This window comes from Balearica regulorum, chromosome 5, assembly GCF_011004875.1.
Source record: "Balearica regulorum gibbericeps isolate bBalReg1 chromosome 5, bBalReg1.pri, whole genome shotgun sequence".
Classification (NCBI taxonomy): domain Eukaryota; kingdom Metazoa; phylum Chordata; class Aves; order Gruiformes; family Gruidae; genus Balearica; species Balearica regulorum.
In genome coordinates this window covers 14,658,530-14,676,323 of record NC_046188.1, presented here as the reverse complement: position 1 = coordinate 14,676,323, position 17,794 = coordinate 14,658,530, and positions in this window count along the sequence as shown.

The window sequence follows — 17,794 nt, the reverse complement described above, 5'->3', positions numbered from 1 at the left end:
ACGGCCCTCATATGTAATTCTTTAAGTGCCCCTAAAAATGCATTTATATGTACTTATCGCCGGCTTTCATCAGCGTTCCTCTGGCTTCAAAGATCAGCGAAGGGCCTTTATAGTTAGCAAAGGGTCATTTACAGTTGTTTTTTTATAGTGCTTGGATTCCTTAATGTTGCCACAGAAAAAGTAAAGAAACATAAAAGTAAGTGAAATTGAAACCCAAGACATACAGCATCATGGTTAAGAAACCCATCAAAAGCAGCTTTCAGCCGTCCCTTACATATCCTTCCTATTATTCGCTAACCACATTTTCTTACTAGGTTCACCTACAGCTATTAAGTACATGAGAGATTAGATATACAGGTTGTATTAGATCTCTGTACCAATTCTTCATAGATGCGAATCTCCATCTAAAACAAAAAAAAAAAAGGGGGGGGGGGGGCGCCGGAAAAAAGAAAAAACATTGGGTTTTTTCAAGCACCCACAAGTAATACTCAACACTTGTACATTTGGTATTCAAATCTTTTATGATCTTTATATTAAAACTTCCTACTTGCCACATGCCTTTTTAAGCAGTACTAGTCTTTGACACACACTGAAATCTACCCAGTGTGTTAAAGTTATTGAACTGTTGCGAGCTTCCTGACAACAGTGCTCTGCTAATGCCAGTTTTGATTCCACTGACATTAATCTTGGTAGGGCTGAGATGCTGTTAATACTCACTTCCTAAGCGAGGTAACCCCTTCAAAGGCTGACACACACCACCTCGCCTTGTTCATCAAATGTATAATCTTACTAAATGCTGTAATCTTAAATCCCAACCTAGAGTAACTAGCAGTGCTTACATTATCATTTTTCTTTAAAGTTCATCTAAAGGGAAAAAAAATTATCTATTAAAGAATTGCAGATTTCAAAAACTACACAATAAGAACTTAGGATCAACACCTTCTCCATATACTGTACCAAACTGCTTATTAAGCTTTAACATTAGCACAATCTAAGATTATTCCTGCCTTTCTGCCAGTCCACCCACTCTTCCATGCACACAACACACGTGAATCTTCCAGAAAGTCCCACTGAAATTTTAAAGAGCTCTTTTTTTGCTATTTGACAACTTTACATCCTCAAATTAAAAAGGGGGAATGTGGTTATAGCATATGATGTAGAAGGAATTATAAAAATGGCCCTTCATTGCCAGTGCTACTCAATGACAGCTCATTTTCTTGTGCCAATAGGAAGAACAAGATTAGAAGTGACTCTAATTCTTACCCAGACTTCAGGCCGGTGAAAGTCAAGTTAAAGAAATAAGGCTCTCAGTCTCTGGAGGGCAAGGGTACCAGTCACTTGTTTCTTATGAACACTTGCTGACATGTGCACTAAGCATAATAATAATAATTTTATTTATAAAGTGCCCCCCCCCCCCGAAGTGCTTGGGGCATTGTACAATATCATAAAAGCAATTTAAAATACATTTTAAAACATAGGAAATAATGGACAACCCTCTAATAATAATAATTTTTATTTAGAAAATTATTATAAGAACTCTGGCCTAATGTTAGGCGTTCCCATCAGCTACAGCACAGAACAAAGGAAAAAAGGAGAAAGAAGGAAAGAAGAGGAGAGGAAAAGAGAGGAAAGGAAAAAGAAAGAGGAGAAAAAAGAGAGAAAAATAGGAAGAAAACAGGAAAAAGAAAAAGAAAAAGAAAAAGAAAAAGAAAAAGAAAAAGAAAAAGAAAAAGGGAAAAGGAAAAAGGAAGAAAGGAAAAGAGGGAAGGAGAGCATGAAAGAGAAAAAGAGAGAAGAAAGAAAGAAAGAGAGAAAGAGAAAGAAAAGAAAGAGAAAGAAAGAAAGAAAGAGAAAGAAAGAGAAAGAAAGAAAGAAAAAGAAAGAAAGAAAAAAGAAAAAAAAGAAAGAAAAAGAAGGAAAAGGAAAAAGAGGAAAAAAAGAGAGTTAAGAGAAAAATCTCTTCTGGTTTTGATTTACACATTTTAATGGTCCTAAAGCATCTGGGTTTGAAAAAAATCACACATTCGAAGTAGGGCTGTTTTCCTATGTATAATGAAAATCATAAGGGAATAATATGACTAAGAAATTGCAGTCAGGTAGCTAATTCTCAGCTCCTGTTAGTTGGCATTGATGTTTCAATTTTCTAGACTAGCTTGAATTACTTCATTTCCTAGCTTTCACTGTTGTAACTGATATTTCTTATAATGTTAATGCAGTCGCAGTTGGGTTGGTTGGGTTTTTTCCTTTCGTATATTTTATGTATGTAAAAATTTTAATTAATGTTTATTTAGGGATAAAAAGAAGAGGTTTTGCATCACGGGAATGGCCAAATTTATCGCACATGCTAATCTACTAGTGTCAGCAAAGTTACCCTGGGGATACATTTGGCTCTATGTATCACACTATCATATATAATTCCAATAACGGGCATCTCCTGGGGAATAAGAGATAGAAACCAGAAAGACAACCAGGAAGTTCAGGGTGGGATGCTGGAAGATGCTTTGACAGTGCCTGGATGGCTTCTCCCGTGCTGGTGTGGAAGGGGCAGTAACCCTGGTGCACCTATAGCACTGTCCTGAGCCAGACCCCCAGCCAGACCCCGAGGCTGCAGCACTGCTCACAATCCAGGGCTCTGCACACAGCGGTGCAAAACTGGAGTTTTGCTTTTTTTCCCTGGGAGGCCATCCATAAAGATGCCCACCATGATTATCACACATCCAGAGGGATTTTGAAAAGCTAGTTCAGAACCACCAAAAATTTTGGCTAAGTAGGGCTGGGAAGGTCAGATAGAAAGACTCCCTTGCTAGGTACAATCAAAGAGCATTCCTAATTAGGACTCTACTAATTATTTTGAAAGGATGGATATGCTTGACAAGAAACTTCTGTTGATTGTCCTTGTACACTCCGCATTTCCTGTGCTATCAGTGTTTTTGCATCTACACTTAGAGGTTAAGATTTTCAAGGAAGAATCAAAATAGATTCATTTTAATAGAAGCTGCTAAATTAATTTCCAAATTTGCTTTGAAAATTTCAACAGCGTCAACGAAAAACTAGTCACGCTGTACACTTCCAAGAGAAAGGATTGTAACTTCACTTATATTTTGGACAACCCTGAGCAACTCTTTGTACTTAGCAAATATGAACACATTCAAATAGGATTGACTGGTCTTGCATTCTCAAATGTGCATATGCACCCAACAGGCAGGCAGTTCTGCTCAGGAATAAAACTGAAATTATTATAACCAACTCACCAGTTGATTTTTTTTAAGCCTTTTTCTGTGCCAGTTGCACCTTTTCACTGAGTAGATTTACTTTGGTCTTTAAATTGTATTTTCCTCATTGAATTTCCTCATTGCATGCTCCTTTGCATGTTTCATTGCTCAGCATTATCATTCATTAATGTTTCAGCTGCTTTCTTTTGTCTGCTGCCCTTCTCCTGTTAACATCAAGTTTCTTTGCTAGTCAAATAAGTTATCCCACTCTTTTTATAATGCCTTGGTTTCAGCTTTAAAAAAAAAATAAAAGCAGGAGGATACAAAATCTTCAAATGGCTTATTAGAATTCAGTATGACTGGCAAGTGTCATTTAAAAAAGAGATACTGCACCTTTAATAAATTTAATCCACGTCTGATTACAGAGGAAGAAAGCTCTTTTTTAATCTTACAGGGCTGGAATATTGCAATAACTGTTCCATCTGATTTTAAAAATAAGATTTGCTAAAGGTCAACGTATCTCCTGGCCACATATGCAGCAACATTGAAATTTCCTTGGCCAGGGAATAAAAAGATTCTATCATTAAAAATAAAAGCGCAAGGACATCTTGCAAGCCCATAGGGTTTTTAGAAAGAGAAGGAGACATTTCGTTATCAACTAGCAATCATAAGATTTTTAAGCAATATCTCTAATCTGCTTCTCTTCCCCCCACCCCCGCTCCCCACAACCCCCCTTTCCTTTTCACATCAAGGTCTTTTTATCTTCCAATTTTGCATCTAAAGATGAGGTGAATGCCATTAGCTCAATTCAACCTCAAGTGTAGTCAGATGTGCCTGTGATTTCTGAAAAGCACTGTCTAAGGTCACATTAAAATGTATAAGAGCTTTTCTGTTCCTGAGAAGGGGGCTTATTATCCATCCGTGGTGTAAGGGAGTAATGTCAGTGGCCATAGACTAGGGTGAAAACAAAAGAGATACCAGGGTTTCAGGCTTTTGTCAGGGAACCTCTCTGCCTCCCTTTTATTGCTGTCTGAAGCCCTACAGATACTGCCACAGACTGTAAACTTGGGCAGCTCTGGGGGAGAGAAAAACAAGTTCAACAGGCTCAGGCTCTCCTTCCCTGAACCCTCGACTTTAAATGCTTAACTCTTTCCACAAAACTAACACCGGAGAGCACCACTCTGCACCCACCGAAGGGTTTTGCTCCATGCGTTTCCCAGCTGAGAACGCCACCGCGGCGCTGGCCGCCGGAGCGCCGAGCCTGACGGAGACAGCGGCTCCCGCTTTGCTTCGAGCACACCAGTGTCCTCGGAAACGAAACCTGGTAAATGTTCCTTGGGCTTAGAGTCAGGACAAGATCAGAGCTGCCAAAACTGGCAGCAACTTGGAGAGCTCTTTTTTTTTTTTTTTTTTTTTTTTAATTTAAAAAGGGCTGTCAAGAAAAGTTAATGAGTGTTTACCTGGGCGTGATGTCCGTATTTTCTTGCAATTGAATTAAGGAGCTGTCACTCAGGGATAATGCCAGTCATCAGTAAAAAATATTACAGTATCAACAGTTTTCTGTTTTTCTTCCTCTTAAAAAAATATGTAATGGTCAAAAGGAAAATTCAGTCACAGGGGGTTTTCAAAACCAGATATTTTTTAAATGTTTTAAAACACATCTCAAATGTAATTGTATATTTTAGACTCGATTCCCATTTCAGATCTTTGTGAGTGATGTTACAGCTTTAAGTACCTTGTAGATATCCCTTCAGGGCCATGTGCATGGCTGACTTACAGCAGGCTGATGTCTTTAAGAGACTGCAGGCATGCTCTTTCTACTGTACAACTCCCCGCTGAACTCCCATGACCTGGTACAGAAGATGCACTCTCTTGGTGATCTACTGCTGAAGCTGCAGGTAGGCCTTTTCTGGAAAAACAAGGGACTATCTCCACAACTTCAACAGCCGTTTGCCTTCAGGAATGGGCAAACTAAAAGCATGAGACAGGCTTTTTCTTCTTTTTTTTTTTTTTAAACAGTAGGTCTGATTCATCTCCTCTCCGAAGCACATTAAACACAATCTAATTTATAAAGGGTGGGCCAAATGTATTCAGGGCATAATACTTCTGAATGTTACACTAGGAGTTAATCTGACCCATAATTTTCCACCTTGGTAAATTTTCCCATCTTGCAACAGTGATGCCAGTTAAGTGACTCACTGTGATGAGATAATGTAGTGACTTAATTACCATTGTGAACAATGAAGTTACCGTGCAGTTTGTGTACCTTAAAATGGCACGCAAGCTTGTAAAGGTAATTCCTGGCTTTAGCGTGTACCAATGAGCTTATTAGAAGGAATAGATTGATATTTTCTCTTTCTTTGTGAGTTGGGCTGATAGCTTCTGCAGTATTTTTTCATGGTACCGCATATTTTCAAACCTTGCATCTGAACTCATTAGCTTTTTCCCATCCAAGTGACTGCCTGTGAAAAGGGAGCTAGGGCATGTTTGCAAACTCCAGGCAGCAACACAGATCTGTAATGCAGTCTGCACAATCGTTGTGGCATGCAAAGACAATTGCTCATGCAAAGGAAGCTTTGACGTCTCTGAGATGTTTATTGTCTGGTAGACAACATGAGCTTGAGTAGAAATCGCTCTGTTCCTACGTGCCAACAGTGCAGCTGACGTGCAGGTGATCCCAGTATAGGTTTCATCTACCTATATTTGCTACTACAAATAGCAATGACTATTCAGCATCCCAGGTTCCTAGCCCAGGTGAGGTAAAAACCCTCCTCAAGTTGCCCTGCTGAAGATGGTATCCAAAGCCAGACCAGCTCTAAGCACAGCAGAGACAAAGCAAGCTCTTCTAGTCCTTGTGGAAAGATAACAATGTGTTGCCTTTGTCCCTTCTTGAGAAAAAATTCCCATCAGTTGGACAACACCCATTCCTGGCCTCATGTGGCAAGAGATAAAAAATTAAGCTCTTAGTTACATCACTGTATTTACCCTATTTGTCATTTGGTTACATCAGTGTTGTCACTTTCCATCAACCCCGTGGAGCATGGGCAGCAGATGGCCCAGCTCTTCAGCCTTTACCCTGGCCTCACTAATGTCTAGAGGCCATCCCTTGACCTCAGTACGGAGCACACCTGGTGCCTCTCGCAGGACTGAAAACGCTTCCTCTACAGACTCCAGCCAGCCTGGGATCAGAAGCATGAGTTAAATACATAACTTCAAATATAGTCAAAGTTGCAGTAGGCTACTTGGTTAGTTTCCACACCCCACATGCCAAATACATCCTCTAAATTACTTCCTTATTTGTCATTTATGTACTTTTGAATTTTAATGAATAGTTCTCTCGTTCTTTGCCAAACTCCTATATTCATAGAAAGCTGGCATTTCACAAATATCAAAGAGTGCTGCTAAGTGAACCAACCCCAGAGAAACTCAGGAATCATCATTCAAATTCCCTGTTAAAACAGGAAAACAGCTAACTGACATTTATCTGTTAAAATACAAATAATATTTCTGCTTATCCCTTCAGTGATCCTGCACAGCCCAGGAACGTCTCCCGGAGTGCTGGGGCTGCAATTTTGTTATGATGCCTTGAGCTCAGCCTTCAAAATCTGCAGCAATATGAATCAGATTGGACTTTCAGTTTTCTGCTGTTCTTTTTAATAGGAAGGCTCATAAAGAAATTGACCTCTCTCTTTTTTTTTTTTTTTTTTTTTCTGGCAGCCATTTGACAGTAGATCATCTTTCTTTTAGTAACCCACATCACTGTTTCCACAGTAATATAGCAGTATTTCCACAGTAATACTGCAGAGCATGGACATTAGCATACTGATAACTGCAGAAATGTGAAACATTTGTTTCATATTCATCTAGTTTTGTTCTATTTATTTATTTATTTAGAAGGAAGGGGTTTTTTCTGATAAGCCATCTCTGACTTAAGGAAGAGGTATAATTTTGTTTAGGGAAGATGAAAGACCTCCTCAGAGATCAAGGAAAAGAAACAGGGAAAGAAACAAAGCTGAAATCAACCCAGGTGATTTTTTTTCTCAGAGCCTTCCAATACAATGCATTGGCGAAGAAAAGCAAAGACAGATACGAGACACCGATTACTATATTCTCCCACAGCTCAGAGAAAAAGATTTTAGAATCAAAGAGCATTTGGCTATCTTCTGTGACGAGAGATGGCTGCTTTGCTTAGATGGTCTCCACTAAAACAGAGAGTGACAACTTCTCAGGTACAAAATTGGCTTGTTATGTAGGCTTTAAAATAAGCTGAAAGGAGAAGCTTTTACTTAATCCACAGAATCAAGTGTGTGCTTTTAACACACAAAATAAGACAGAAGTTGAGGCTCTGAAATAGAAGATGAATAATAAAAGTACTGAAGTCATAAAGTGGCTTTATGTGAATGGAAATTCTGCATGGGAAACAAGCAAGAATAACTAGAAGTATCACTAAATAATGGAAAGTATGAGTGCAAGTGAAACCTTGTAAAATTATTCTCATAACCAGAATATCAGTACGGACAGGTTCAATTTATATAGAAGAGATACAACGGGAAGAGACAGAGGAGGGATGGTTTTGTATGTGAAAAACATCTCCAATGCCAGCAGACGACAATATGAAAATGGAGAATAGGGTAGTGAAATTCTTGGATAAAGACAAAAGGAATGAAAATCAAAGGGGAATCTACAGGAGGTAAATGCTATAGATCACCAAGACTGGAGGAAAGCAAGAATAATAATTCTTGGACCAACTCTCAAGATACTTGTAACCACAGGATACCCTCCCCATTGGAGAGTTTAATTTCCCAGATATTTGCTGTGCAGCTAGAGCAAGATACAGGATACATCAAAGAGATTTTTAAATTGTGTGGGAGACAGCTTCATAATCCTGACAGGAGAGATTCCAACCAGTGGAAAAGTCAACCTGGAAGTAATTCTTCCTCAGAGGCTTGAATTAATCATGCAGAAGCAACCAGTAAAGAAACTTAGAACCAGTTAACTACCATCATCTTGCCCTGAGAGGAAGGGATTCATGGCAGGCTGTACATTTTAAGAAGCCATATTCTGGATAGGAATGTTAATTTAAACCCAATTCTCTTGCCTTCAAATCAGTGACAAAGCAACCATTGATTTAGTTCTTTGATGCTAGCTTCATCTTCATGTCAGTTCACCTTGAGGTAAGAATCTGCAGCACACCGGCAATTCTGCACGAAGGGGAGGGATTCACCTGTGAGATGTTACAGAGACACTGTCTGAGACACCAAACCCGAGTGCCAAATCACACTGCCTAATCAAGAGAGAGACATCTCCCCAAGGTGTTTCAACCCACCCAAGATCTGATTGCCCTCTGGATATGACTAGGCTTCTATGTGAAGCACCCTAGGCACCTACAGTTGTGGAGAATTAATCCCCTGTTCAATCCTCATGTGGATGCTGTTACGCTCCCACTAAGAATATCTTTATGTGAAGCAGCTTACTCTGACGGTATCCATATGGAGAGCGGGTAGGAAATAGTTTCTGTGTTGCATACTGTATATGCTACTTTTCCTACCTAAAGAAGACTGACGGATATATTAAAATTCATCTGTGAGAAAGCAAGCTGTGAAATCTCAAAGGAGAGCAGAAGCAATTGTTTTTAGGGTGTACGTGTAGTGCTCAGCCCTTGTTTGACCACAGAATGGTGGTCTGGGTGATATTGATACAATTTTTGCTTGTGAAGTTAGAAATAATGCTCTCAGGAAGGAGGGCTGAGGCAGGACAGTAGCTTCTCTTGCCGAGCTCTTTCCATCTCTTTTCTCATGACAGGCTGCTTCATTCTCTTCTTCCCAGTAGATTCACTTATACATTTTCCCCCCATTTAAATTAATCTTTACTTAGTAAGAGTGAACAGAAATGCATTGTACACCCTATTCCAGAGATCCTTCTCGTGCCATATGCAATATCGTCACCATTTTGCTATTTCTACTAGGTATGTCTTACCAGGGATTTTGTTTGCCTTTTTCACAGCCACATCATTGCCAATGGCCTATTTAGTCTGCAATGTTTGAGAAGCAGACATTTGTCTTCTTCTGTCTAAATGAGTTTCCTTTTTCTAGCAGAAATTCTTGTTTTAGTTTCCTAAGTGAAGTGCTTTGCACTTTGTACTACTAAATTTAAACCAATTTCTAGTACTAATATTCTCCAGACCATTTGTATTTCTTCTTCTCCTAGCTTTTGGGAGCATAGAGCCAGTTACACAGTGATGATGGAAACTCTCATGTTTTCTTGTAGCATGAAATCTGAGGCTAGCAGCAAAGCCCAGAACACAGAGAAAAATCTTCAGACAAATCAACAAAGCTCCTTTGATTCAGTTTTCACAAGGATGTGGCTCCAAATCTCTAGCATGTGTTCAAAAAATGTAGTCCATTTAATGTGGAAGAAAATCCAAGTGCTATTGTTATTTTGAAGACTTAAAATCATTATTCATGAAATGCACTGGGACAAGAGAAATCTCATAAAGAAAAAGCAAACAAAAAAAAAAAACCAACCAAATATGTAACATTTAAAATTAACTTGAAGATTTTTATCTTAGATGGAAAATAGTTTTTCTACCATAGATTTGAGATGTTAATAAGTTTTCCTTTATGCAGACTAACTTGAAAAGAATACAAATGTCATAATCTGGATTAAAATCATTCCTACTCTATTTGAGATATACATCTCGTAATCAAGAACATCCAGGTCCCCCTTTCACAGGCACTGCTATATTCCCCAGGGGTTTTCCATGCTGAAGTTAACTTATGCAGGTAGAAAATTTAGACACAGTGAGACTTGGAGCACCAACATGCAGGGCAGGAATCTGTATACCTGAAAAAAGGATGAACTCATTTTAAAACTGATTTTGCTAGATGCACGCTGCCTCTTAAGGGCTGGCTCTTGCCTCTCCTGGGTTCTCAGAGCTCTCTGTGAGTTCAGAGTTGCAGCTCCTTACTGGATAATCACCAAGGCAGCTTGTGATAAGTATCATGCACAGTGATGGAAGCAGTTCAGAGTTTCTGAAGGTAAGGTAAATAGGCTTCCATTAATTGGAAAGAACACTCTTTAATTACTTTTCTAGCCTGGACTAGCCTATTCTAATATATATCGTAATTCAGAATACAATATACTAACTAATGTCTACAGAATTTTTATTACAAAGGGTGAAGAGCTAACTCTTTTGAAGCCAAAGGCAGTTATGCCATTGATTTTAACAAGGTCAAGAATTCACCACAGACAGATAAAGTTATTCTTGACTAACACTCTGTGCTTGTGTGAGCAAGAGCAAGTCACTTCTCCAGGCTCCTGTGGTCTCTCCCACAGCTTGTTTTTATACTGAAACCCATTAGCAGAGGGACTGTCTCCCAGATTTATTTGCCTGGACCTAAGAGGGTGGGAAGAGCAGCACACAGACGGTAAAAAAACCTAAGAAAAATAATGAAATAAATCTAGTATGAGACAAGATTTCTAAGGGCTGGACACATGAGAACATAAAACCCATCCTGGATCAGACGGCAATGTGCCCAGTGATGGATGCTTGGGGAAGCAGCAGAGACAGAGCTTCAGGCTGGGCCTTGTCTCCAGTTTACGTTCCCAGCTTCCCTCAATCCGTTTTAAAGACCCTGTGAAGCAGAGTTTACTTCTGAAATGTATGGTTTAACATCACCACTGGACTTCAATGAATATGTCTAATTCTCTTTTTAACTCATATTTACTTTTTACTTCCACTATATCCTGTTCTCCATTTTGATTACGCACTGCACAAAAAAGGAAGGGTTTTGTTTGGTTTAAACCTAACAATTTCACTGGACTGTGAAAAACAGAGCCTAATCCTTCCCTAATCACATTCTCTGTAATGCTAGTTGTATCATAGACTTCTGCCATATCCCCTCAGAAGTTCTTTTCCAAGCTAAAAAGTCCAACTCTTTCCAGTCCACAATGCATGGAAGGCATTCCTGCATCTGGTAAAACACATCACATTTCTCCGTACTGCTTTCAGGGACCTTTGTCTCTTTTGAGATAGGATAACCATAACTGCATTCAGTATTTAAGACTCGGTAATGTCACGAACATGCATAATAAGATAATGATGGTTTTGATTTTTTTCCCTCTATTCTTTACCTAATTGTTCCTAAAATTCCCTTTGCCTTTCTTCAGCTGATCCTTTTGAACCACTCTCCCAAATGATTTCAACATCTCTGGTTACTTATACCATCCTGTCCATAGATACACAGACATGAATAGACAGGGATTTCAAGGGGGATTCCTCCTTCTATACGACTACTTAGCAGTTCCTACCACTGAATTTCATTTGCCGTCTTAAAACACAGTCTCTCTTTATCGTAGGATACTTCAGTCAAAGCTACTAAATGAATGCTAGTCAAAAGTTAATTTTGGCAGATGAAACTTTTAATAATTTTCCTTTATAATAATTGATACTATTGTAACCAACTCAACTCCAAGTTATTCAGGAGTCTGACAAGAGCCTCACTAGACTTCCCATTTGTCACAGTTCAACCCCAGCTGGCAAATAAGCCCCATGCAACCGCTCGCTCACTCCTCTCCTGGAGGGATGAGGGAGAAAATCAGAAGAGAGAAAGCGAGAAAACTCGTGGGTTGAGATAAAAACAATTTAATAGGTAAAGCGAGAGCTGCGCACACAAACAAAGCAACACCAGGAATTCATTCACCACTTCCAATGGGCAGGCAGGTGTTCAGCCATCTCCAGGGAAGCAGGGCTCCATCACATGTAACAGTTACTTGAGAAGACAAATACCATCACTCCAAATGTCTCCCCCTTCCTTCTTCTCCTTCCCCCCAGCTTTATATGCTGAGCATGACGCCATATGGTATGGAATATCCCTTTGATCACCTGGGGTCAGCTGTCCCAGCTGTGTCCCCTCCCAACTCCTTGTGCACCCCCAGCCTACTCACTGGTGGGGTGGGGTGAGGAGCAGAAAAGGCCTTGGCTCTGTGTCAGCACTGCTCAGCAGTAACGAAAACATCCCTGTGTCATCAACACTGTTTTCAGCACAAATCCAAACTGCAGCCCCATACCAGCTACTGTGAAGAAAGCTAACTCTGTCCCAGCAAGACCAGCACACCATTGAAAATGGGAAGTAATATCGATGGCACAATAGATCATACTGATGCAATGTTATAGAAGCAGACAGCATACAAGAAGACACAGTTGATGCTCCATGTGGCAATTACAGAATTTAGCTGTAGCACTTCAGCTGAATACTTGTACCATCTCCTAATTAAATGATTCCACTTCACAGGACAGCCATATAGTCCTCTGATTGAGTAAATAAAGGACTGTACAAACTTCAATCATCTTAGCAAAGTTTTTTCCTTTTCCTGTTTTCCTTTTGGTCTTAGATGATCCCTCTGCTTCTACACCTATCATAAGGTAGGAAATATAAGAATGGAAAACAACTCCGAAGAATAAGTTACATAACATATTATGGAACGCAGCATCCCTGTGGCACATATATTTTCAAAAAAGCACCCCAAGATATCCTTAATTATATGTTTAATTTCTCCTGTTCCTGATTAAATAAAGCTTCCATTCTTTTCCCCCCCCCAAAAAAAAAGAGTTATATATATATATACATATATATGTGTGTATATATATAATATCTAGGATAACTGAAGGAGAATATTCTCCCAGCACTGAGCCAAGGAGGGAATCATTTAGTAAGTAATACTACAGCTACAGTTTTACAGAAGGATTTTTGGAGTTATGTGGCAATACTAAAAAACCCTGTTTTCTACTTATACTTTCAAGGCAGCAAGAGCTTTTCTGTCATTTTATTATATTTGTAAAGATATATTCTAAACTAACATATAAAAACATTAATTTTTACAAATACAGATATAATAATATATACGTAAAATATATGGTATGCTTTTATATATAGTAAGAAGTTTATAGGTATTCTATAGGGTCTATGAACAGATCATAGCTCTTAGAGCTTTGGAAACTATCAACATATATGACATCCCATAATGCTGTTACTTTGGCATGCAAAAAGAGTGAGCCAAATTCACCTCTTCCAGAATATCACTGAATTGGATGATGGGTGAATTGCCGTAGCTTTTCCTATGCTTACACATCACACAAGGTTCAGAGCTTACTCACAATTTTATTTTAAAACATGCCTTATGTTCTATTTAGGATGCATCACTAATTGCAACTTTTAGTGCGTAGCCTGGGACTGGCTTTTGCAAATTTGCAAATTTACCTTGTAAATCTGGAGAACCCCAAAATTAGGTTCTCCTCCTCTGTTTACAGAAGAGAAACAACACATGTGGTTTACAAAATGTTTCCCCAGAAGGAGAACGCTAAGCATCTGAGTAATGCATGAGATTTACAAACTCAAGCCTACGAAAGTGGTTTTCCAAGAGTAGCAATGATTAACGCAACCCGTCAGAGCTTTATTTATTAGTTGGGCTCTCTGTGCCAACTCCAACCACAGAGTTGGAGGCATGAGCATGCGTGCACTCAAACACACGCGTGCACACGCACACACAATGCACTTGTTGTTGCAACATGCTATTAAGATATTTCCTTCCTTTCTTATAGAAAGCATATAGAAGATTAACCCGCTCTCCCTTTTCTTCCCAGCACACCATGATTCTTCAGACTCAGAATTTGTGTAATTCTGAAATTCAAACTGGAGGAGGTTTTCTTCATTCTATGCAGATCAAAGGCAAACAGGGAAAAAAACCAAAATTATGCCTCATATACAATGCAAGGGCCTCTTCATTTCTAAGTTATGCAGATGACCCCTCTGCAAAAATAACAATCTCTAGGAACTTGGAAGAAGAAACTGTAGTCCCAGTTGCTTTGACCTAAATAAAGTGTCTGTGTAATTATCTTCAACAGGGCTTGCCAAAACATCATTTTATACTGTTCAAATGCATATTCTAAGAGGGGATGGAAATTTGAGGGACAGGATGGCAAGCAAAGTACATTTTATTTCTCTGAACAATTAGAAAGATTATAATAATACAGCAAATACTGTGCATCCTGCCACTATGTGCCATCTTCCATCCCAAAGGATCTCAAAGGGACTTGTCACTAATTCCATTTTTCTCGTTCCAAAAAATAACATGTCAACCTTTAACTATTTTGTTCCATATAGTACAATACATACTTAAATTTCCTACCTCCTTTTTCATTTGCATGAAACTGCCAATGTGCATTTGTTTGGGGTTTTTTTCCAGTGACTTGGGAATCCATGCAGTCGTGATAAACAGGCATCTTTGCTCAAATACAAGCCAAATTTTGCTCATAAATCATACCTTCCTTCTTTATTGCAGACCTTTTGCAAACCTTTTACTCAAATATGATTAGGCAAGTTTAGTTATACAATAAGAAAACTTATAAAATCTTATTTTGAAAGGATTTGCATGGAAACAAAATCTCAGTTCAGTCAGTGAAAATTGAGGAAATGAGAAGTGAGAATTTTCTTTTTTTTTTTTTTGGATGAATACTTTTTTTAAAAAAAATTGATTTTTTGATCAAAATGTCTATTAAACAAAGCTATTTTAAGTTGATAATTCATTACACTGCAAAACATGTTTTTTAGGATGATGTAAGAGTTCAATACCATAACATCTTTTTTCATGACAGAAGTACAGATTGATTTGTGAGACACACACCCCAACAGCTGCCTGAAACAGAGGATATGTCAAAAAAAAAAAAAAAAAGGAGAAACACATTCAACATTCCAAAATGTTTTGCAGATTTTTAATAAAAAATGAAGTTCTATTTTCTCAAAATATAGAAAAATAGAAAAAAAGGAATAAACATCTCAGGCTTTCTCCTCATTATCTTAAGCTGACATTTCCTTAACGTAACAAATTAAATTCAAGAGTCTTTAGGACTTGACTGTTTGTAACTTCGAGAGGGATTTTTATAGACAGAAAATTATTCCCTGGCTTGGAATCTGGCCAGGGCACTGCAGAGAGCAGCATCTTGAGAAAAAGCGATCTGGTCAAAACAAGGGATACGCTCATGTTAAACTGTTTAATATAAAACCCTCCTCCTGGAAACTAGATGAACTGTCAGACACTACCACAGTGACCATCCCAAACAAAGCAGTAAAGCATTTCATCACGAATGTTATCCCACACTCTGTAATTTCAGACAATAGACACTAGTTTGTTTGCAATGAGTTTGAGCAATTTACCAGGAAATGTGAACGCTGGTCAAGTAGAGAAAGGAAAAAATTTCCAGCCTATTACGCAAAACCTCAGTGAGAAAAAAAAATAGAGGGAAAGGATCTCTCCCACACAAGACCTTACTAGGTTGATATCTAGATGCATGCCAATAGTCCCTATGTTGTCAGAGCTTTATTAGAGCCAACAGTGAAAGGATACGACCAAAACTGAGACTTCCAAAGTTCAAAGTATACAATAACTGACGAACTAGTGACATCTCAAAACTACCATCAGGAAACCCCGTTGGGATCAAATGTAATCTCAGGAGAAATAATATATTTGTGAGGAAGATACGTGTGTTGATCAGATAAAGATTCAATCATGTAGCACAGCAGTGTCTGAGCATATTATTCACAAATATCACAGATACACACTTATTACAAACTCAGGACATTAACATGAAGGTGGCACTGAGACTCAGTCAGCAGGATGTGGAAAGGAACATAGCAGACAACCAACCAGTAAACATCAGAACAGACTTTCAAAACACCCTGCTAACAGAAGTACCAAGTACAAGCCAGTCTCTTATCATCACAAGAATAAATTGCATTGGCACCAACATCAAGATGCCTGCAAGGTAAACACAAGACTTTGTACAATACTGGCATGAAAAAAGTAACTTTCTTAAACCCAGAAGAAAACACCTTAATTCTCTGAGTTGGAAGCTCACAAAAACTAAAAGAAAGCCCTTGGTGTGAAACACTGTTAAGTTATATAATTGACAAGAATTTTAATTGTATAAGAAAGCTCTGCTAAACACATTCAATGTTGCTATTTTAAGTATGGTAAAAAGCACATTAGGAAAGGTGGCTTCCCAGGAAGGAATATTGTGTTTTGATAGGCTGCTTACGTGATACATTTATGTCTGATATCTTCAAAAACTCTACTTTCAAGAAGTGCCTCATGAGAGAGGACGCTATACAATGTAGTAAGAACTAAAACCTGAACTACGCACTGCTTTGGCTCTCTCTCTTTTTGTGTTTGAACATCAAACACCAAGGACATCACTTCACTTTTAGTTCACCTTTTTAGCTCACCCAATAACCCTTAACACTTCCTTTCAGGGAAGTATAACTTCTAGGTGCTGCCTCTTGTCCTTTCTTCCCATGAGTGCAGTAAAGATGAAGCTACTAATGTCCTTCAAATGAAATGACAACAGCTGTAAAAGAGAAGGCATTGTCTGGGGTTCTGAAGAGACATGTTACTTGTCACCTTCTGCGTTACCTGTTAGTGCTGTGCTGACTTATTTCTTTTTTTTCTCTTTAAAGTCGATTTCACATTTTTCTCTAGCAGCTCCTTTGGCTTCTGCGGGCCTTTGTTTTGTTGTTTATTTTGGTTTTATCTGCAGGAACAATGCATGCTGTTTTTCCCATGGCGTTTTTGTACACTGTGACCCAAAACCTAAGACTACCATTTCTTATTATCTAGAACAGAAAATTCCAATATTTTGAATTAACTCTGCTGTTGACACCAACCCAGCATAGGAACAATCACGTAGCATGTCTATATGCTGTATTGTGTGTAGACACAAACACTCTGCCGGTGTGCTGAGCCAACCACGCTCCACTCAGCCACAGTTAGCAAAGCATTAAACCTGACATAATAAACCCAGCTGATAAAGAACCCAAATATGCTGACTGCAAGGAGGCAGATGACTACCCCACTGCTTACAATGTCCCATTTTTTACAGCTCATCAGGGTTATGTCCTCCTACATGTCAGATGAGTGTGCAGCTCATGCATCGTATCAAGGCACCCGCTTCCGAGAGGAAGCCAAGCCAATGGATTCATTTCATGTATCTACAGCCACTAAATATTTGCAGTGAGCTAAAATACACATTCAGATTACAGCTTTCCCCTGCTAAGACTCATGTTTAAATAATTTTCAACTTCCTTTTTAATTATGTGCCTTTGAGTCCGCTTTCCAGATTGAATCTTTACACTAGGCAGACTGGATCTATGCTAGAACAGCATGTCTTGTTTCAGCAGGTATCTGTTGGAGATGTCACCCAGAAAGCCAGCTGTCTTCTGCAGGGGAGGATGAAACACAAGAGAACAAAACTTAGGGGCTGAGGACGCCGGTACAAGCAAACACGGTGAGTAGATTTGGGTACGGATGGCATGCCTGTCCAGCAGTGTGCAGTGAGCAGAGCCTCTGATTCTCAGGCCCAGGCAGCAAGGACACCGTGAATGGGGAGGGCAACTAGAGCCAGTCTCAGCCTTCTGAGGCCAGAATTTGCCCTGTCTCAACTCAAAATCAGAAAGACAAGCAAGGAAGCTGCTGCAGAAGTCGCGAATTGTTGGCCCGTCCTTTTAGAACAATGTAAATCATGTGAGAGG